Source organism: Hyperolius riggenbachi, chromosome 5 (assembly GCF_040937935.1).
Source record: "Hyperolius riggenbachi isolate aHypRig1 chromosome 5, aHypRig1.pri, whole genome shotgun sequence".
NCBI classification, from domain to species: domain Eukaryota; kingdom Metazoa; phylum Chordata; class Amphibia; order Anura; family Hyperoliidae; genus Hyperolius; species Hyperolius riggenbachi.
The window spans coordinates 431,211,573-431,234,329 of NC_090650.1; positions in this window are offsets into that span (position 1 = coordinate 431,211,573).

Below are 22,757 nucleotides of genomic sequence, written 5' to 3' on the forward strand. Positions count from 1 at the left end.
CCCCAGTCACCCAATGACTGACTAGCAAGTTTGAAGCCTCTGCTATAAACAGTGTAAGAACTGCAGAGGCTGAAATATTCGCCTTGAAAATCAATAGATGAAGTTTGATTGGCTGTTGTAGGGAGCACCCACTTTCTTGAATCTTAATCTCATTCACCCAGTGACCAAGTGTGCCAAGTGTGCCAAGGACCCTGCCATTAACAGTCTAAGAATGGCTGCACATTTTCCCATTTAAAATTAATGGCTGAAATTTGATTGGCTGTTTTATGCTCCGCCCACTTTCCCTGGATTTGTAACCTTGGTCACCAAGTAACCAACTGTGCCAAGTGTGGGGACTCCGGCTTGATTACTGTGAGAATGGCAGCCTTTTACATTTTTTCCATTGACATGAATAGGTGAAATCTGATTTGCTGTTTGTAGCTCAGGTGTGCGGGGGGAGGGGAGGGGGGGGGGGCGCGTGACCCCCAGAACATATCATTCCAGGTAGTAAGGGATCTCTATGCCAAGTTTCGTTCAAATCGGTAAAGGCGTTTTTTGAGTGATCGCGGCACATACACACAGGGGTGCCTCTAGTCATTTTGTCACTCCAGGCGAGAAAACCTGTGCCCCCCCCAAGTCCCTCCCCCCCAGGAAAATAATCATAATGCAGCATCGTTTCACCAGAAAATAATCATAATGCGGCAGTGTTTCATCAAAAAATAATAGTAATTATCGTAATTCAGAATCGTAATTCACCAGAAAATAATCGTAATGTGGCAGTGTTTCACCAGAAAATACACTTATTGCAGCAGCAGTTCACCGGAAAATATTCGTAAGGTGGCAGCGTTTCACCAGAAAATACACTTATTGCAGCAGCATTTCACCAGAAATTAATTATAGGGCAGCAGCGTTTCACCAGAAAATAATCGTAATGGGGCAGCGTTGTCAGAAAATAATCGTAATGTGGAAGCGTTTCACCAAAACATACACGTAATCCGAGCAGAGGGAAAGAGTAGAGAGGGAGAGGCAGCATAAGATGTAAGAGGGGGGTAGAGGAACAGAGAGGGGGAGGGATAGACAGCATAAGATGGAAGAGGGTGCAAAGAAACAGAGGGGAGAGGGAGAGACAGCATAAGATGGAAGAGAGTGCAGAGAAACAGAGAGGGGTAGAGACAGCATAAGATGGAAGAGGGGGCAGAGGAACAGAGAGGGGAGAGGGAGAGACAGCACAGCACTAAAGCACAGGTTTACAGCTTTACCAGCCTACAGCCTAACCAGCTTTCAAAGAAAACTCTAGTATCAAAAGAGCAGGGCACATTCTAGCAATTATAACAGTACTGGGAGTCTGCACACTGGACAGGAAGTGTTCTTAGCAGCCTGCCTGCATACCTTCTCTTCTGCCTGTGCATGCAGCTTATCATCTCTGGAGTAGTGATGGGTCGTTCGCGAACGAGCCGGCTCTAAGAGCCGGCTCTTTACTGCGAATGACGAGCCGGTTCTCAGTTTTGAAAGAGCCGATGCCTCAGCCGCCCCACAGAGCTCTGCTTTGCTCTGCAATAAAGGGCGCTGAGGCATGTTGGGAGATGTAATCCTCCTCTTGCAGCTTGTAGGAGTGTATGGGGCTGAGCAGAGCAGTAGCAGGAGGGATTGACCCAGTCAGAGAAGCAGTCTGGAATTGTCATATAGAGACGGGGGCGGGGCTTTTACTCCGATTCTGAGTGGTGTTTAGTGATATTTAATGATAAGCCGATTCAGAGCCGTAAGAGCCGGCTCTTTAATGGGAGCCGATTCAGAAGAGCCGATTCTCTGAAAAGAGCCGGAATTCCCATCACTACTCTGGAGCAGAAACTTCCCTTCTCCCGGACTGTGTTGCTGTCTTGAGGTATTGAAGAAAAGAAATGCGTGCACCTTCCGTCTTAGATTATCCGTGTTTTATTTTCAGCAGCGGGAATAACATCACATAGGACTCTATGTAGTAGTCAGAATAGTTAACATACCATATTGTGGAGCGGTGGAGGTAGAGGAGGTGGGTGGTGGGTGTGGATGGCGGAGAGCGACGGCCGTTTCGTGTCGCAGAGACACTTGGTCACGCTGCGTTCCACCTAGTTACGGAGAGGTAGCTGGTTCCGGATTATGACGGAGATAGACTCCGCCTCTTCCGGAATAGCTGTCCTCTCTGTGATTGGAGTAGCGTGGGTAGCCACGTCAAGCGCGTCAGGCGCGATGCATCTGGTGTGTGCGTCCAAAGGGACATACCAATAAAAACTACATTACCCATAAATCAATAGGCGGGACATCCGAATACGAAGTCTGCCTATCTTACTATATTAGTAAAAGGACCCTAATTTGGGGCAAAAGCGGGACAAGAGAAACATTTTATCCTCTCAGTCCTAGGTAAGGGTATTTTTGGTATATGGTGCACAAAAAACGGGTTATCCTTAACAGGAACCCAACCATCATGCCTGTGCTATTTGACCTGGCTGACCCCGCATGAAAAGACTGTGTCGATGTATTTTAAAGTGACAGTGACTCATTTTAGTGAAACAATCAATTAAAAACAAATTGGACACTCAGCAGCTATTACTGGACATGTGGATAACATCAAATATTAAAAAATATATGTCATTAGATATTCAAAAAAAGGGGGAAGGAGATTCTTACATTATAAATTAATAATTGAGGACAAGGGGAATATAATTGGGTGAATCTCATAGGAATAAGTAATAGCCATCCCTAACCCCACGTTATGCAGAAAGGACCACTATTATAAATATACATATATATGTATATATACATATCTTCATCAGTCAATGGACTAACAATCCCCCACATAAATTTACCACATGTAGGGGGGTAGTGGTGCTATTGCATTCGTGAGTACGGGGAGGGCAGAACAAACTCCAACGATATAGATGCACCCTATGGTATCAAGGTTTCTACCATTATGGCATACCAAAGTAGGACAATGGCATCTCGAGATTAAATTTTGTATATAAAATGGAAAAGGGAATTCTGATCTCGACTCAATTCTATGGATCTAATGTGCTAGCCATCTCTATTTTATCATTCATCCCCAAGGGGCCCATTGCTTCAGTCCTTATGATTAATTTGGTCTCTTCTCTCAGAAGTATCTTATCACGATCTCCACCCCTTCGTGGATTTTCCACTTTAATCAGACCGGCAAATTTTATTCCTTTGCCTTCTGCCGCATGGAAGTTCCTCATATGACTAATGAAGCGAGTACAGCCCTTTCCAGTTCTGATGGACACGGTATGTTCACGTATTCTTACCCTCATAGGTCTAGTGGTCTGGCCAATATAGTACTTTCCACACTGGCAAAACATTACATAAACTACATATTCAGATTGACAAGTCATAAAATCCTTTACTGCAATGCTTTCCTTTCCTACCTGAATATTTCTCAGTGTTAGCATCTGTTTACAAAATCTGCAATGGCCACAACGGAAGTTCCCTTTGGGTAGTGCTTTATCCAACCAAGTGGTAGTTTTGGGTGACACAAATTCACTCCTGGTCAATATACTCCCTAGTGTGGGGGCTCTTCTAAAAGTGACTCTAGGTACTTCTACAATGCATGCGGCTAGCGACTGATCTTGTAAAAGGATAGACCAATTTTTATAGATGGACTTTCTGATTTGATCCGCCATAGGGGAGAAATCAAAGAGCAGCGACATTTTTTCTCCTAATTGTGTTTTGGGCTTACGATCTATCAATAATTTCCGATCTTGTAGATCTGCTCGTTCTTTGGCTTGTTTCAATATTCTCCCATTATAGCCTCTCTTTTTGAATCTGTCAGTAAGATCATTTGCTTGTTCCTGAAAATCTTCCTCTAACATGTTATTTTGTTTCAACCTGAGGTACTGGCCATATGGTATTGCTTCTGTCACGCTTTTGGCGTGAAAGCTGTCTGCGTGTAGCAATGAATTGGTTGCTGTACTTTTTCTATATCCTTTAGTGTACAATCTATCGTCCTTGATATTTAAACACAGATCTAAAAATTCCACTGAAGTATCACTTATCACTGAAGTAAATTGCATATTAATTGTGTTATCATTCAAGTATATCATGAATTCATTGAACTCTGATTCTGTCCCTGACCACACCACCAGGACGTCGTCCACGTACCTTGACCACTGTCTGACGCGCTCCTGGAAAGGGTTAGCATCCGAGAGAACGGCAGACTGTTCCCACGCCCCCAAAAAGAGGTTCGCATAGGAGCACGCCACTGGGGTCCCCATTGCCGTCCCGGATACCTGTTGGTACCATCTGTTATCAAAAAGAAAAGAGTTATGCGTCAAAACAAAATTTAAACATTCACAGAGAAAATCAATGTATTTCTCATCCTTATTTGTTTTCAATAAAAAATGTCTGACAGCTTCTATACCCAGGTCATGGGGGATACGGCTATACAGGCTGACCACATCAATAGTGGCCAGCCTGTCTCCGGGGACCCAAGTGGCGTGCCCCACCATCTGCAAAACTTGCAGTGTGTCCTTGAGATAGGACGGAACCCCCCTCAATAGGGGGCGCAGGAGGTGGTCAAGGTACCTGGACAGTCTCTCCGTAAGAGATCCACATCCTGATACAATGGGACGTCCCGGCGGTGCGGTCATGGACTTGTGCAATTTTGGTATACAGTACCAAACTGGTCGTCTCAGAAACTGAGGAAGAAGATCAGTAGCTAGCTTGGGAGAAAGGAATCCTATTTCTACACCAATTCGCAACAAAGAGCGCAATTTGGTTGAATATCTATGTGTTGGATCAGAAGGCAGTGGGAGGTAAGTATCTTTATCATTAAGTTGTCTAAGAGCTTCAGTTTTATATTGTACATCGGTCATAATAACCAGATTGTGTTGCTGTCTTGTGCTGGGGGCGGGGCTCCAACACGGACACATCACATTCTTCTCTCTGTGACTGCATCTGTCCCCTGGCTGTCTCACTCCAGTGTCTGTGTGCAGCCAGTGACACAGGTGGGGGGTCAGACTGTCGGGGGCATAAGCTGGCTGGCCGCTGGCTCCTGGTTTGACTGGCGTGGGGCGGAGTAAAAGGCTGGGCAACACGAGGTAAACACTTTACCTGTGTGGCTACTGAGAAGAAGGGGCACGGCTTTAAAGAAGGAGCCTGGCAGAGAAGAGCAGTATTGATTGCTCTATTGGCTGGGGCGAAGTGGAGGTGGAGGCACTGCTGAGCACATGGTAGCGTGCCGAGCACCGGGGACTGAGTCGGGAGATAATATAATATAAAAAAAAAAAAAAAAAACATGGTCACGGTAGCAGCGGCGGGGGAATGCGCATCACCACCTCATGGCGCCTCACCACCTCGTGGCGCCCCAGGCAACCGCCTATACTTGCCTGGTGGGTGAGACGCCCCTGCATACACACATACAGTGGGTTGCAAAAGTATTCGGCCCCTTTACGTTTTCCACATTTTGTCACATTACTGCCAGAAACATGCATCAATTTTATTAGAATTCCACGTGAAAGACCAATACAAAGTGGTGTACTTTTGAGAAGTGGATCGAAAATCATACATCATTCCAAACATTTTTTACAAATAAATAACTGCAAAGTGGGGTGTGCGTAATTATTCAGCCCCGAGTCAATACTTTGTAGAACCACCTTCTGCTGCAATTGCAGCTGCCAGTCTTTTAGGGTATGTCTCTACCAGCTTTGCACATATAGAGACTAAAAATCCTTGCCCATTCTTCTTTGCAAAACAGCTCCAGCTCAGTCAGATTAGATGGACAGCGTTTGTGAACAGCAGCTTTCAGATCTTGACACAGATTGTCGATTGGATTTAGATCTCTACTTTGACTGGGCCATTCTAACACATAGATATGTTTTGTTTTAACCCATTCCATTGTTGCCCTGGCTTTTTGTTTAGGGTCATTGTCCTGCTGGAAGGTGAACCTCCGCCCTAGTCTCAAGTCTTTTGCAGACCCCAAGAGGTTTTCTTCCAAGTTTGCCCTGTATTTGGCTCCATCCATCTTCCCATCAACTCTGACCAGCTTCCCTGTCCCTGCTGAAGAGATGCACCCCCCGAGTATGATGCTGCCACCACCATATTTGACAGTGGGGATGGTGTGTTCAGAGTGATGTGCAGCAGGGGTCGAGTCCTGCGCGGACGCGGGTGGACGGCGTCCACTTACTTTTTCCAGAGAGTGAACGCCGTCCACCCTGGCTTGTGTGGAGGGGAGCAGCGCAGAGAAGGCGAGCTATGGGTTACAGCGGGGAAGGGCGGACGTCTCCCCCCCCCCCTTCCCCTCACTTTTGTGCTCCCCTTCCTGCCTCTCCCCTCCGGTGTTTTCAAGTGTCGGGCCGGCGGCAAAAGTGGGCGGAGACTTACCGCCTTCTTCCAGCCGCAAGGGACGCTCCGCTCTGTGTGCGGCTAGAAGACCAGACTAGCCGCACACAGAGCGGAGCATCCCTTGCGACTGGAACGCGGTAAGTCTCCGCCCACTTTTGCTGCCGGCCCGACACTTGAAAACACCGGAGGGGAGAGGCAGGAAGGTGAGGGAAGGGGGGGGGAGACGTCCGCCCTTCCCCGCTGTCCCCATAGCTCGCCTTCTCTGCGCTGCTCCCCTCCTGCTGGGGGCACACCTGGCTAGCTGGGGACATATACCCCTGCCTACATATACTGGGGACATATCCCACTGGCTACATATAATGGCACATATACCTCTGCCTATATATACTGGGCACATATCCCACTGGCTATATATACTGGGCACATATCCCACTGGCTATATATACTGGGCACATATACCTCTGCCTATATATACTGGGCACATATCCCACTGGCTATATATACTGGGCACATATCCCACTGGCTATATATACTGGGCACATATCCCACTCTCTACATATACTGGGCACATATACCTCTGCCTATATATACTCGGCACATATACCCCTGGCTACATATACCCCAGCCTATATATACTGGGCACATATCCCACTGGCTACATATACTGGGCACATATACCTCTGCCTATATATACTGGGCACATATCCCACTGGCTATATATACTGGGCACATATACATCTGCCTATATATACTGGGCACATATACCCGTGACTACATATACTGGGCATATATACCCCTGCCTATATATACTGGGCACATATACATCTGCCTATATATACTGGGCACATATACCCGTGACTACATATACTGGGCACATATACCACTGGCTACATATACTGGGCACATATACCCCTGGCTACATATACTGGGCAAATATACCCCTGGCTACATATACTGGGCACATATACCCCTGGCTACATATACTAGGCAACTATACCTCTGGCTACATATACTGGGGACTACTATACTCATGGCTACTTATACTGGGGACACCTTTAGACCTGGCTACCTGGGGGTACCTATTTTGGAAACAGTAAATTCGGGCGCCTGAGGCTAGTGGACAAATCGGGCGCCGCCATTCACTCCTATAATAAATATCGTTTAATGGGCGCCCGATAGGAAAAAAGGGCGCCGGTGAAAAATAACGTTTTAAAAGCGGCGCCCGGAGACTTAATGTTTTATTACTGCTTCTCATGATTACACATTATTTAATGATTTATACATTTTTAAATATTATTTTTAAACGAAAAACAGTACAATATTTTTTTTCAAACATTATTTTTAAACGAAAAACAGTACATTTTTTTTTTTTTTTTTACATTATTTTTAAACGAAAAAACCAACAGGGGGGTCTTAGGTTTAGGCACCAACAGGGGGGTCTTAGGTTTAGGCACCAACAGGGGGGGTCTTAGGTTTAGGCACCAACAGGGGGGTCTTAGGTTTAGGCACCAACAGGGGGGGTCTTAGGTTTAGGCACCAACAGGGGGGTCTTAGGTTTAGGTACCAACAGGGGGGTCTTAGGTTTAGGCACCAAAAGGGGGGTCTTAGGTTTAGGCACCAACAGGGGGGTCTTAGGTTTAGGTACCAACAGGGGGGTCTTAGGTTTAGGCACCAACAGGGGGGTCTTAGGTTTAGGCACCAACAGGGGGGTCTTAGGTTTAGGCACCAACAGGGGGGTCTTAGGTTTAGGCACTAACAGGGGGGTCTAGGGGTTAGGGGTAGGTACAGGGAGGGTTACTTAGTAATTTTTTTTTTAACGTTATTATACGCTTCAGTATTTAAACGAAAGATTAACGTTTTTACAATTGCCGATTTAATGCACATTATTTAATGATTTATAACTTTAAAAACCATTAATTTTAAACGAAATACAGTACAATACATTTTTAAACGTTATCCATGCTTATCGTTAAAAACCCGGCGCCCTTTTTTCCCAGCGCCCCTTTTTAACGTACGCCCTATTTTGGGGGAACTGCTGTCAGATTATCTGCATTTTTGTGGAACCGCTGTTATGTATTTTGGGGAACAGCTGCCAGATTATGTGTATGTTAGGGGAACAGCTGCTGCCAGATTACGTGTATTTTGGGGAACTGCTGCCATATTGTGTATGTTTGGGGGACCACTGCTGCCAGATTATATGTATTTTGGGTGTTACGTGTATTTTGGGTTTTCCGCTGCCAGGTGTCGCGTATTTTGGGGAACTGCTTCCAAATTATGCGTATGTTGGGGGAACTGCGGCTGCCACATTGTCTATTTTGGGGGAACCACTTCCATATTATCTGTATTTTGGAGGAACTTCTACCAGATTATGTGTCTTTTTGGTGAAATGCTGTCAGATTACATCTATTTTTGGGGGATACACTACGGCAGAGCTCAAACTTCCTCGGCAGATATTTTACATCACTGCTAAGGTCATGTATATTTGGCCCCACCCGTGACCACGCCCACGGTATGCTTGACCACGCCCATTTTTGGCGCGCTTAGCGCGGCGCACGGGTTTTCCAAGTGAGTCCACTCACTTCTTTTCCCAGGACTAGACCCCTAATGTGCAGTGTTAGTTTTACGCCACACATAGCGTTTTGCATTTTGGCCAAAAAGTTCCATTTTGGTCTCATCTGACCAGAGCACCTTCTTCCACATGGTTGCTGTGTCCCCCACATGGCTTGTGGCAAACTGCAAACGGGACTTCTTATGCTTTCTGTTAACAATACCTTTCTTCTTGCCCCTTTTCCATAAAGGCCAACTTTCTGCAGTGCATGACTAATAGTTGTCCTATGGACAGAGTCTCCCACCTGAGCTGTAGATCTCTGCAGCTCGTCCAGAGTCACTATGGGCCTGTTGACTGCATTTCTGATCAGCGCTCTCCTTGTTCGGCCTGTGAGTTTAGGTGGACGGCCTTGTCTTAGTAGGTGTACAGTTGTGCCATACTCCTTCCATTTCTGAATGATCGCTTGAACAGTGCTCCGTGGGATGTCCAAGGATTTGGAACTCTTTTTGTAGCCTAAGCCTGCTTTAAATTTCCCAAAAACTTTATCCCTGACCTGTCTTGTGTGTTCTTTGGACTTCACGGTGTTGTTGCTCCCAATATTCTCTTAGACAACCTCTGAGGCCGTCACAGAGCAGCTGTATTTGTACTGACATCAGATTACACACAGGTGCACTCTATTTAGTCATTAGCACTCATCAGGCAATGCCCATGGGCAACTGACTGCACTCAGATCAAAGGGGGCTGAATAATTATGTACACCCCACTTTGCAGTTATTTATTTGTAAAAAATGTTTGGAATCATGTATGATTTTCGATCCACTTCTCACATGTACAGCACTTTGGGCTTGATTCACAAAGCGGTGATAACTCAGTTATCACGCCTAAAAGACTTTAGGCGTGATAAGCTTTGCACCACTGAGTTATCGCCGATTTGTGCTCTTTATCGCGCGCAAAGTCCCGCGCGCAAAGTTTTACGCGCGCAAACGCGTAATTCCGCGCGCAGCGCCCATAGGGCTTAATGGGCGCATCACGCGCACTGCACCGTGCGATTGCGCGCGGGAATTTCGCGCGAGTTTCATTTTATCACGCCTAAACTGAGTTTAGGCGTGATAAGGGGCTTTTCACAGGCGTGCAAACACTTTGCACCGCTTTGTGAATCAAGCCCATTGTGTTGGTGTTTCATGTGGAATTCCAATAAAATTGATTCATGTTTGTGGCAGTAATGTGACAAAATGTGGAAAACTTCATGGGGGCCGAATAATTTTGCAACCCACTGTACATACACACATACATACATACATCTGATTTTATATATATAGAAAACTATATATCTAAAAAAAGTCATTTTAGGAGGAGGATAGATACGATTGTTTTTCTTATCAGTTTATTTTCACCTCGGATGTCCTTTAATAAAGAAAGGAAAACTATTGACAAATGGTTGAAAATACAACCCAAAACGGTACTAAGTGGGGAAAAAATTATTTAATTGCTGCCACTATGAGCCAGCCTGGAGGACAGGCCAAGTTGTTATGAATGTTAAAACGAGTGTACCGTAAGGTAGTAGAGGGATGTGAATTAACCACTTTCGCCTTTTAGACGTTGCTAATACGTCCAAAAGGCTGCTATTGCGATGCTGCGCGTGCCCGCACACTTCCGTGCCGCTGCCCGTTAGCCCAGAGATCAATGAATGAGAAAATAGTTCCCATTCATTGATCTAAGTCCTCGTTGGAAAGACCGATGGCTTCTTTCAGAAACCGTGATCTTCCTAAAGAAAAAAAAGTTTCTCATCCTCCCTTCACATCCTGTGAGCAAAAGCGCTTTTGACTGTGGCCAAATAGTAAAACTACATCTACATACATTTTTTTTTAAATAAATACAATTTATTACATTTAAAATTAGCTATTTACCCCACACTCCCAAAAATACTCAAATACCAGTATTTTTTTTTTTATTTAGTTTTTAATAAAAAAAAAAAAAATACGATTAAAAAACAAAACATAAATAGTTACCTAAGGGTCTGAACTTTTTTAACCACCTGAGCGGTTTGGACGAGCTCAGCTCGTCCAACACCGCCGGAGGCTGCCGCTCAGGCCCTGCTGGGCCGATTTTGATGAAATAAAAAGCAGCACACGCAGCTGGCACTTTGCCAGCCGCGTGTGCTGCCTGATCGTCGCCGCTCTGCGGCGATCCGCCGCGAGCAGCGGCGAAAGAGGGTCCCCCCAGCCGCCTGAGCCCTGCGCAGCCGGAACAAATAGTTCCGGCCAGCGCTAAGGGCTGGATCGGAGGCGGCAGACGTCAGGACGTCGGCTGACGTCCATGACGTCACTCCGCTCGTCGTCATGGCGACGAGGAAAGCCAAACAAGGAAGGCTGCTCATTGCAGCCTTCCTTGTTACTTATGCTTGCCGGAGGCGATCGGAAGAACGCCTCCGGAGCGCCCTCTAGTGGGCTTTCATGCAGCCAACTTTCAGTTGGCTGCATGGAATAGTTTTTTTTTTAATTTAAAAAAAACCCTCCCGCAGCCGCCCTGGCGATCTTATCAGAACGCCAGGGTGGTTAATGTGCATGTGAAGAGGGAATATTACTATTATTTTTTAAATTATAAACTTGTAAATAGTGATGGACGCAAAACTGTAAAAATGCACCTTTATTTCCAAATAAAATATAAGCGCCATACATTGTGATAGGGACATAATTTAAATTGTGTAATAACCGTGACAAATGGGCAAATAAAATACAGGGGTTTTAATTATGGTAGCATGTAATATTTTAAAGCTATAATTACCGAAAACTGAGAAATAATGATTTTTTTTCCATTTTTTTCTTAATATTCCTGTTAAAATGCATTTAGAAATGCATCACACTCTACATTCCAGACTCCTCCCCACAGTGCCTCTCTTCCTCATTCTCTGCAGGCATGTATAGGGTCACCATAGCTGAGAGGGGAGGGGACACAGGAGGCAGCACCATGCTCTACACTCCGGACTGCTCCCCACAGCGCCTCTCTTCCTCATTCCCTGCAGCATGTATGTGGTCACCATAGCAGGAGGGGTGGGGACACAGTAGGCAGCACCGCGCTCTACACTCGAGACTCCTCCCCACAGCGCCTTTCTTCTTCATTCCTTGCAGGCATGCATGGGGTCACCATAGCTGGAGGGGAGGGGACACAGGAGGCAGCATCATCCTCTACACCCCGGACTTCTCCCCATGATGCCTCTCTTCCTATTTTCCTGCAGGCATGTGTGGGGTCACCATAGCTGTAGGGGACACTCATTGGGGTCTTACCTAATCCAGGCAGGACAAAGGAGGAAGCACTGCACTCTACACACCGGACTTCTCTCCACTGTGACTCTAATCTTCGTTCCCTGCAGGCATGTATGGGGTCACCATAGCTGAAGGGGAGGGGACACATAGCAGAGTATTACCTAATCCTGGCCGGACACAGGAGGCAGCACCACGCTCAACACTCCGGACTCCTCCCCACAGCGCCTCTCTTCTTCTATCCCTGCAGGCATGTTGGGGTCACTATAGGAGGGGAGGGGACCCAGGAGGCAGCAGTGAGCTCTACACTCCAGACTCCTCCCCACGGTGCCTCTCTTCCTCATTCCCTGCAGGCATGTATGGGGTCACCATAGCTGGAGGGGAGCACACACCTTAGGGGCCCCTACAGGCTCTGGGGCCCTGGGCAATTTCCCCCTTTGCCTCTATGGAAGCGCCGGTCCTGGCTGTAATCACTCTTTTGAACAGAAATAAAAGAGTCCCTTCGCTTGTTTGTGTTTTGCCTGTGCAGTAGATCGAGAACTTGATATTTTCAGGGACTTAATGTAATATGAAAATCACTTCCACTCAAGAGTATCTACTGTTTTACGACATGTTCCCCTTCTTGTAGCCTAATCTCCAGCTCCTCGAACATACAAGACCCGCTGGGCCTTACAGACATAATCTTGTTGTTTTAAGAGCTGGAATTCGAGTGTTGATCTAAGCTGCTTATCGACTTTGAAAGGCAAACTCACAATGAATTAATTATAAGGGGTTTCTAAGACAATATTGCTTGGCCATGTTTGTCGCTTGCGTTCTGCAATCTGTAGCCTAGGATGTGTTCTGTTTACTGCTTGAAGGGATTTTCCACTTGAAGGGAAAGCAATGCCCAATATTTATTTTTATCAGGGCCAGCTCTGCAATAAAGTGGTGCTCTGAGCTGACGACTTGGCGAAGACGTTACTGGAGATCAGAAAGCACAATCACGATCAGATAGTGATTTAGGTGAGTGAAGGCGATGAGTGATGATGTCATCAGATCCAGGAATGCATCAGGTACTCCGTGCCAACAGCCTGCTCCCAGAAGTGATCTTGGCTTAAAGTGGACCTGAGCTCTTGCACAGGAAAACAGAGAGAAATGCACCGTGTGTACAGTATTTAGAGAAAAGAGCCTGTCTTACCCCCCCCCCCCCCCCCATGTGTAAGTAATCACAAGTGTAATTGGATCTCGCAGCTGTGTCAGCACAGAAATTCAGAAGTCCTCAGCAGAGCAGCTAATTTGTAAACATAGGATGTTAACCCTTTGGGCTTGATTCACAAAGCGGTGCTAACCTACTTAGCACGTCTAAAGTCTTTAGACGCGCTAACCAGGGTGCTAAGTAGGTTAGCACCAGATTTCTCAATCAGATCGCGTGCTAACTTTGCGCGCGCAAAGTTTTACGCGCGCTAAGTCCCATAGACTTTATTGGGCACTTCGCACGGAGTGCCCTGCGCTCTGTGCAGTACGCGTGTAAAGTTTTACGCCCATAAAGTTTTGCGCGCGTAAAGTTTTATGCGCGAAAAGCTTGTTTAGACATGCTAAGGGGGTTTTCACAGGCGTGCTAACAGTTAGCACCACTTTGTGAATCAAGCCCTTTGTCTGTTTCCATGAAAGCAGGAAGTAGACACACTGCAGATTTATTGCAGGATTTGTATCAACTGTAGCAAAGAACTGTTTTTCTTTAAAGGTTAGCATGCTGTTGCTTATCTTTTAGAGCAGAGCGGAAGTTCTGAGTTCAGGTCCCTTTTAACCACTTATCTACCACAGGTTTTTTCCCCTTCAAAAGCTCTTCCCATTTATTCGGTAATAACTTTATCACTAATTATCAGACTGAAATCATCTATACATTATTTTTTTGCTGGACAAAGTAGGATTTCTTTGGGCAGCACTTTATGCTAAGAATTATATTATTTAATATGCATTTGACGGGGAACAAGAAGAAAAAAATAAAAAAAAATCACTATTTCTCAGCTTTCAGCCAATGTAGTTTAAAAATAAAATGTGCTATTGTAGATAAAACAGACAAATTTTTTCTGCCCAATTGTCCTGGTTATTACAATATTTATATTGTGTCCCTAGTACAATGTATGGCCGTAATATTTTATTTTAGGTAAGGGAGTTAAAAAAATAATGAAAATGTATTTAATTTTTCTATGGTAAGTGTATAATGGTGTATTTGGAAGTAGTTTTACTTTTTGGCCACAAGATGGTGCTATACTAACTCAGTTTCCTAAAAATTAAAAACAGAAACAAGTGTTTACATGTGTTTATAGGTGTTTATAAACAAGGACGTAGAACCACGCCTCAAACCTACCGGTTTGGAAAGAAGCATCTGCCTCAAGTGAGGAGCGACGTGGACTGCGACCCCGCGACTCTGTCCACTAGTTTGCTCTTGCCTAATATTTCTGGTGCTATAGGCTCTTGGAAGCTGGTGTACATATTGTTCAGGGCTGGATTTTCCATAAGGCACTATAGGCACATGCCTACGGGCGCCTTATGTGGGAGAGGCGACCAGCCTCTTCATATCACTGATCTCAGGAGCTTACACCCTAACCCTTGTCTCATGTCACTAAGGATGATGAGGCAGTGATTCGAGTGTTCGATTCTAAAGACAGTTAGTGACATAAGGAAGGGATCCGTTCAGAATATTTGTGCTTGGGGGTGTGGCCTGTGTTCAGGGGCGGGGTTTAGGTCTTCGGAATGCCTGTGCCTATGGGCTTATGAGTCAGGCCCTACATATTGTAGAACCAACCTTGGAGCCATCAGTGTTAGGCCCTAATGCACAAAATCACGGAGAGAAACAGAGGCAGCGCACGGCACTGTTACCCTTAGGGCCCTTTTACACTTAATCAGTTGGAGTGCGTTAGTACGCGTTGGTGTGCGTTGCTACGCGTTAGTACGCATTTTTTCCATAGCAGTGCATTGTGACAAAGATTTCACTTAAAACGCGTTAAGTGTGAAAGGTGCCATAGGAAAACATGGGACTTACTTTGAAAAACGGTTTTCTTTCCGTTTTAACTGAGAGCAACTGATTAAGTGTAAAAGGGCCCTTACTTCCATCACCAAGTGCCGCAAGTTATGCTATTATCGCAACCCACTGGTCTTGATTAGCACGACTGTTGCTACATTAACGTGTGTTACTAACGAGTATTGCGGTTTGCGCTAATAGCGTAAATCGCAGTACAACCTGCCGGAAGTAAGTGTAATATTTACGTACGCTGACTGTGCATGCCAGTGCTGCTGCAATTTTGTGCATCAGGTCCATGTCTCCTTTAAAGTGTATCTCCAGACGAAGATCAGGAGGTCCTACAGCCAGGGCAGAGGCATAGGCTGGAGAGGCTCCAGCCTCAGGGCGCAGTGTAGGAGGGGGCGCACAATTCATTCAGCTGTCATTCCTAATTGTGTTTGAAGCAGAAAGAAATAAGAAAAGGAGATACATGGAAGTGACTTCAAGCCAGATAACTAGAGATTAAGGTGTGGGGGGCCCTGGGGCGCCTCTTAGTCTAATAGCAATCAGTGTGTGACGGCTGGGGTGGGAGGGATGAGGGAGGGGCCTCTTAGTCTAATAGCAATCAGTGTGTGACGGCTGGGGTGGGAGGGATGAGGGAGGGGCCTCTTAGTCTAATAGCAATCAGTGTGTGACGGCTGGGGTGGGAGGGATGGAGGGGCGCACTTTGGTGTCTCAGCCTTGGGTGCTGGAGGACCTTGTCCCGGCTCTGCCTACAGCGTTCAGTGTGCCTTGGTTAAACTCAAACAGCTTATTATAAAATGTAATAGTATTGTGGGATTTTGTAATAGCTGCAAAAATGAACCTACAAGTGTACTGGCTGGTTCAGCTGTCACTTCTCTTACTTAGTTCACTTCCCGTCACAGGTGCTCCTTAGTATAAGGTAGTCAGCGCTATCCTCAGTATTAAGTAGATAGAGGTGCCCCTAAGTAATAGGTAGCTAGAGGTGCTCCTGACTGAAGGGAGATCTCAGCAGTGGAATGCTGTAAGCTGGGTGGGTAACCTCTCATTTACACTCTCATCAGGACTCTGCATAGCTAAGGTATGAGGGAGGCGCTTGGGAAGTGGAGTGAGTCACCTTTCCATCCTCAGGCGCCTGTAGGCATATGCCTACAGTGCCTTATGATAAATCTGACCCTGGCCAAATCGCAATTACAGGTGTGGGTTCACCTCCACTTACTATCATCAGCGTATCGATCCCAAAGAGCACCTAAAAGAGATATAGTTTCTCTTTAATTCTACCTCAGCTCAGTGATTGTCTGTCCCCAGCCCCCTCCCCCTCCCCCCCCCGCCTTTTTTTAATTAAGTAGCAGCAGAAGAGAAATTGCGCACCATTCCTGAGGTGTTGGACCAATAAAAAATAAATAAGTACATCCAAACATTTGTATAGAGCTTTTCTCCTGTCAGTCCCAAAGCGCTCAAGAGCTGCAGCCACAAGGGAGTCTTGCCTTGAGCTCCGTACTGAATAGGTAGTGACCCTAGCCAGGATTCGGACCCTGGCTTCCCATGTCAATAGCGGTCCTCTTAACCAGTACACTATCCAGCCACTCAAGTAGCAAATAGGACAATCCAGAGGGTCCGCACACTCACTCCAGTATAGAACAAATTCTTGTTTATTCAATGATCGTGACACAAATCAATTTGCATAACCAAATAATGTTTTGGGACCCCTAAGGGTCCGCTTTGCCAAGGTATGCTGATTTACAAGTTAGGGAGAAGATTTTTTTTCATAATTTAACCCACGGTGGGATTTAATATTGAACGTTACAAATGCGCCTGAAGCTTTAAACTCTCCTGAAGATGGATTGGGGAACCTCACAGCGACGCCTCCTGAGGAACGAGGTTCCCCGAACCATCTTCTTACCCACGGGAACATGCGACGTAACGCGCTGGCAGATAATCGGGCACGAATGGGAAGTCAACTGATCGCGGTACTTTGCACGGGAGTCGTCAGGTGGTTTTAAATATCTAATCCATTGCGAAGGATGTTATCGTCGCAAGTCGCCAACCATCTTTTGTGTAATGGCACGCCTGTACTCACATCGCAAGAGCGTGGAAATGATTGCGCATCGATGAAAAAAATCGGCGGTCATTGGAAAAATTACTGTGAAAATCGCGTAATAGGTACAGGCCTTAAAGGGATACTTAAGCCTAGAGAAAATCAGTTTTACTCACCTGGGGCCTTTACCAGCCCCCTGCAGCCGTCCTGTGCCCTTGCAGTCACGATCAGTTCCTCCTGTCTCCCGCCAACAGCTACTTTTGTTTCAGCCGACGAGCTTACAGCGCCTGCGCAGGCCTGGCCATGCATCTCCTTCTATGACCCCGCCTGTTATAGCACCCTGCGCAGGAGCAGGATGCTATTGCAGATGGGAACGCGTAGAAGGCTACGCGTAGCCAGGCCTGTTGGGCCTGTTGGCGAAGGGAAAGTAGTGGCATCGGGGGGGACAGGAGGATCTGTGAGTGACTGCGAGGGCACGGAACAGCTGCAGGGGGCTGGTAAAGGCCCCAGGTGAGTAAAACTGATTTTTTGCTCTAGGCTTAAGTGTCTCTTTAAGATTCGAAGCTGTTAGTACTCTGCTCCCTACCAAAACAGAAATGAGCTCACTGCACTGTTTCCTGCCTTCTTCTTGTCTTCACATATCGATATTCTGTATCCACACACTGTGTCGTTTTCATTGTGACCTTTCCAGCATAAAAATTCCAAGATTTTATGTTACAAAGGCGCACAAAGCTGGCTACTCTTCATTGGCTAATCCAGGAATCCACATTTTCTCTCTACTATCTTATGGAAACCTGTAATGAGAGGGAGGTGGAGGTTGACGTGAGTAGTGGTTCTTGTGAATGCCATTTTGTGGCTGCGAGCCGCAAAATGGTTTAACCACTTGGCCACTACTGGTGATGTTCCCCTAAATGGATACCACAGTTGAAAAAAAAACTTTGGAGCAGTGTGTGTGGGGTTAAAATTACATACTAATCATGTGATGCTAAGTGTAATGGAGCGCACACGCAGCGCAGAGGAGGCAGAGGAATCAGCGTGCTTCTGAGCCGATCGCTAAGCGCTGGCCAGAAGTGAAGAGGAGAGGACATACTGCGCGCACAGGGCGCAGTATGTCCAGGTGGGGGGTCAATCAAGTCACCGGGCCCCGGGACTTATATGAGACTAACGGCGGCAGACGGAGGGGCAGGACTGGCTAACAGTATGTAATTTTTACCCCCCACACACTGCTGCAAACTTTTTTCAACTGTGGTATCCTTTGATGACCAGAGCAAGTTTCACATTTCAGCGCTCCTTCCATTCATTCGCCAATAGCTTTATCACTATTTATCACACCAAAATGATCTATAACTTGTTTTTTTCCGCCACCAATTAGGCTTTCTTTGGGTGGGACTTTTTGCTAAAAATTATTTTATTCTATATGCATTTTAAAGAGAGTCTGAAGCCTAATAAAATACTTCTTTTTACCTTCTACTTATGTTCAGCAATATCAGCAGTCTTGAAGAGCTGCAACCCCATAGCAGAGTGAGGGCTTTATACCCCCAAAATCCCAGGGGGAAAAAATCGGGGAGTGCTTCCTGAAAGAGGCAGAGCTTAGCGTTGTAGCTCTGCCTCTACTGTAGTTAATCTCCACTGATCGCCGCCTCTCCCCGCCCCTCTCAATCTTCTTTCACACAGAGGGGCGGGAAGAGGCATGGAGATTGACTTCAGTAGAGGCAGAGCTACAGCTTAAAGCTCTGCCTCCCCGGGAAGCAAAATTAAAGACTTTGAAAGCTGTGGATGTTTGCCTCGGGATTTGGGGGGTATAGAGGCATCGTTCTGCCGCGGGAATGCGGCGTTCCAGGACTGCTGATATTGATGAACATAAGTAGAAGGTAAAAAGAAGTATTTTATTAGGCTTTAGACTCTCTTTAATGGGAATAATAAGAAAAAAAATCATTATTTCTCAGTTTTAGCCATTATAGTTTTAACATGCTACTGTGGATAAAACCCACACATTTCATATGTCCAGGTTATTACAATGTAATGCTGGATCCACACGGTGCGTTCGCGCACTCGATTTCCCGCTCGATTCCCGTCGATTTGTTTATTTCCAACATGTCCGATTTGGATTTCGATGGATCGTTAGGTCGATTCGCATGCAAAGTATGCCGAATCGACCTAACGATCCATCGAAATCCAAATCGGACATGTTGGAAATAAACGATTCGACGGGAATCGAGCGGGAAATCAAGTGCGCGAACGCACCGTGTGGATCCAGCATAAAAGACAGCGCTCCTCTTCACATAGTAGCCATTCCTTCACCTATAGAATTCAAATATACTGAACATAGGCCTCAATTCACTAAGCTTATCTCCTGTCTTTAATAAGGTTTCTAGAGTTATCACTATGGTGATAAGGCATGTAGTATTCAGGAAACATTTTACCTCAGGCAAACCTAAAGTTAACTCTTCTGTCTTTGAGTTAACTCTTCAATCCTTAAAATAAGAAGGTAACTTAAAGTGAACCTAAAGTCAAGTTAAAAAAATTTGATTAACTCACCTGTGGCTTCCCTCAGCCCCCCAAACCGGAAGTCTTCGCCGGCGGGTCCTGGACCATCGGAGCGGGGCTGCGAGGGCACCGATCGGCTGTAGGGGGCTGAGGGAAGCCCCAGGTGAGTTAATCTCATTTTTTTAACTTAACTTTAGGTTCACTTTAAGGAATGAAGAGATAAGATAACTCTCTTACTGTGTGGAGGTAAGTTTTCTCTTGCCTTATTATCTCCAGCATGATCTTAGTGGATTGAGGCCATAGTGCTGTTATAACTGGCAATTATCATGCATGCACCCAAAGTGTCCAGGATTGAACAAGTGCTGCACATTCCCTGTATAACCACACACTCCCTTGTACAATAGTAGCTCACCAGATGGTAGCACACCTCACATCCAGGTGGATCTAGTGCGTATTTTTTTTTTGACGACATTTTAATATTGTTTTACGCTAGGGATGACCCTGACGTAGGGATGACCCTGCTTAGGAGAACTCATGGAGAAGCATGTGATCAGTTTGATCAGCTGATTGTGAGAGAAAAGCCGCCACATGTGCTACTGAGCAGGCGGCTGATTCCGCGTCCAGTGCGGTGGTTTGCACGCGGAAGCGTGTGTCTGGTAGCAAGGCAGAACGCGGAAAAGCCGCCGCATGCAGCAACAGTAAGGCGGCTGGTTCCGCGTCCAGCGCGGCGGTTTGCACGCGGCAGCGTGTGCCTGGGTCTGTTAGTGCACATAGACTTAGGAATACACGCGCGCGCGCTGAGAGGCAGAATTCTTATACTAAGCAGGAAGAGTCGACCACGCCAATCAGCTGACTCCTGAGCGGGATACTATTGGTTGAGCTATTAGGGGTGGTGCTGGAGAGCACTACTCCATATATAGTTCCTGCTGGTCACTTGCAAGTTGTCTGCCATTGCGATCACTACGTGGAAGCATTCAGACCTAGTCAGATCCTCCAGTGTGTTTGAACCAGGTGGACCTGGGAATTCACACTTAGCCAGATTTTTGAATTGTATTCTGTTTATACTTCAGACTAGTTCCAGGGTGCTGAGACCACGGACCTCGCACTGAGATTAGGGAACTGTAATATCATCTGTGTTATACTTCAGACTAGTTCCAGGGTGCTGAGACCACGGACCTCTCACTCAGATTAGGGAACTGTATTATCATCTGTATTATACTTCAGACTAGTTCCGGGGTGTAGAGACCAAGGACCTCACACCCAGACTAGGCATTGTTTGATATCTGTTATGACTTATTGCTTTCCTGACTACTCTTCTGTCATCTGATTCGGTACCTCGTATATCTTATACTCCGTTGCCAGACCCTGTTTGCCTTGGATACCGAATCAGCCTTCTGTCTTTGTACTTTATCTGTCAGTGTGTTGCCGACCCGGCGTGCCCGACCTAGAGAGCTATCTCTCCCCTAAGAGATAGTTTCCAGATCAGATAGTGACATCCACCGTAGGTGTTACTCACTCTCTGACCCCTCCTGTCTCCAGCCTGACTCCTCCCCTTGGGGAGCCCAAGGCTGCTGGAGGGTTCCTATGCTCCCCGAGCAGTGTCTCTTTACTGTATATCTCCTGCTCAGCAGGTGTATCACTCAAAGTATTATTGTTACACCAAACACTCACTTATCCATAGGTGTCCAGAGGTTAGCAATATATCTGATTATCGGTGATACTGCAGATCATCAATAATCGGGTATATATCTCAGGGCCGAGCCTGGGCGGGTGCTGTGGGTGCAAGGCACCCAGGCGCCTGCCTCTGAGATCACTACGTGGAAGCATTCAGACCTAGTCAGATCCTCCACCCGGCGTCGCTCTCCCCCTGTGGCCGCCGCTCTGCCTCTCTCCCTCCCTCTAGCAGCAGGTGCACTGGCGCTGCGTCAGACCTCAATCAGGAGGCGACCAGTAGTGCGGGCGCTAGGACCTAGCACGCCGCACTGATATGCGGAAGTGACATCACTTCCGCATATAGAGTGGGTGCGTCCGGCGCCCTCTTACTGGTCGGGTCGCCCGCTGATCAAGGTCTGATGCTGCTGCAAGGTGAGGGGGGAGCGGCGGCTAGGGGGAGGGGGGGGGGAACGTCACTCACTAACTAAAGGGGGCCCCTGTCACTCACTACAGCTTCTGAGCACATATACCCCCTGGCTACATCTACTGGGCACCTATACCCCCTGGCTACATCTACTGGGCACCTATACCCCCTGGCTACATCTACTGGGCACCTATATCCCCTGGCTACATCTACTGGGCACCTATACCCCCTGGATACATCTACTGGGCACATATAACCCCTGGCTACATCTACTGGGCACATATACCCCCTGGCTACATCTACTGGGCACATATACCCCCTGGCTACATCTACTGGGCACATATAACCCCTGGCTACATCTACTGGGCACATATAACCCCTGGCTACATCTACTGGGCACATATACCCCCTGGCTACATCTACTGGGCACATATACCCCCTGGCTACATCTACTGGGCACATATACCCCCTGGCTACATCTACTGGGCACATATACCTCCTGGCTACATCTACTGGGCACATATACCCCCTGGCTACATCTACTGGGCACATATACCCCCTGGCTACATCTACTGGGCACCTATACCCCCTGGCTACATCTACTGGGCACCTATACCCCCTGGCTACATCTACTGGGCACCTATACCCCCTGGCTACATCTACAGGGCACCTATACCCCCTGGCTACATCTACTGGGCACCTATACCTCCTGGCTACATCTACAGGGCACCTATACCCCCTGGCTACATCTACTGGGCACCTATACCCCCTGGCTACATCTACTGGGCACCTATACCCCCTGGCTACATCTACTGGGCACATATACCCCCTGGCTACATCTACTGGGCACATATACCCCCTGGCTACATCTACTGGGCACCTATAACCCTGGCTACATCTACTGGGCACCTATACCCCCTGGCTACATCTACTGGGCACCTATAACCCTGGCTACATCTACTGGGCACATATACCCCCTGGCTACATCTACTGGGCGCACATACCCCCTGGCTACATCTACTGGGCACATATACCCCCTG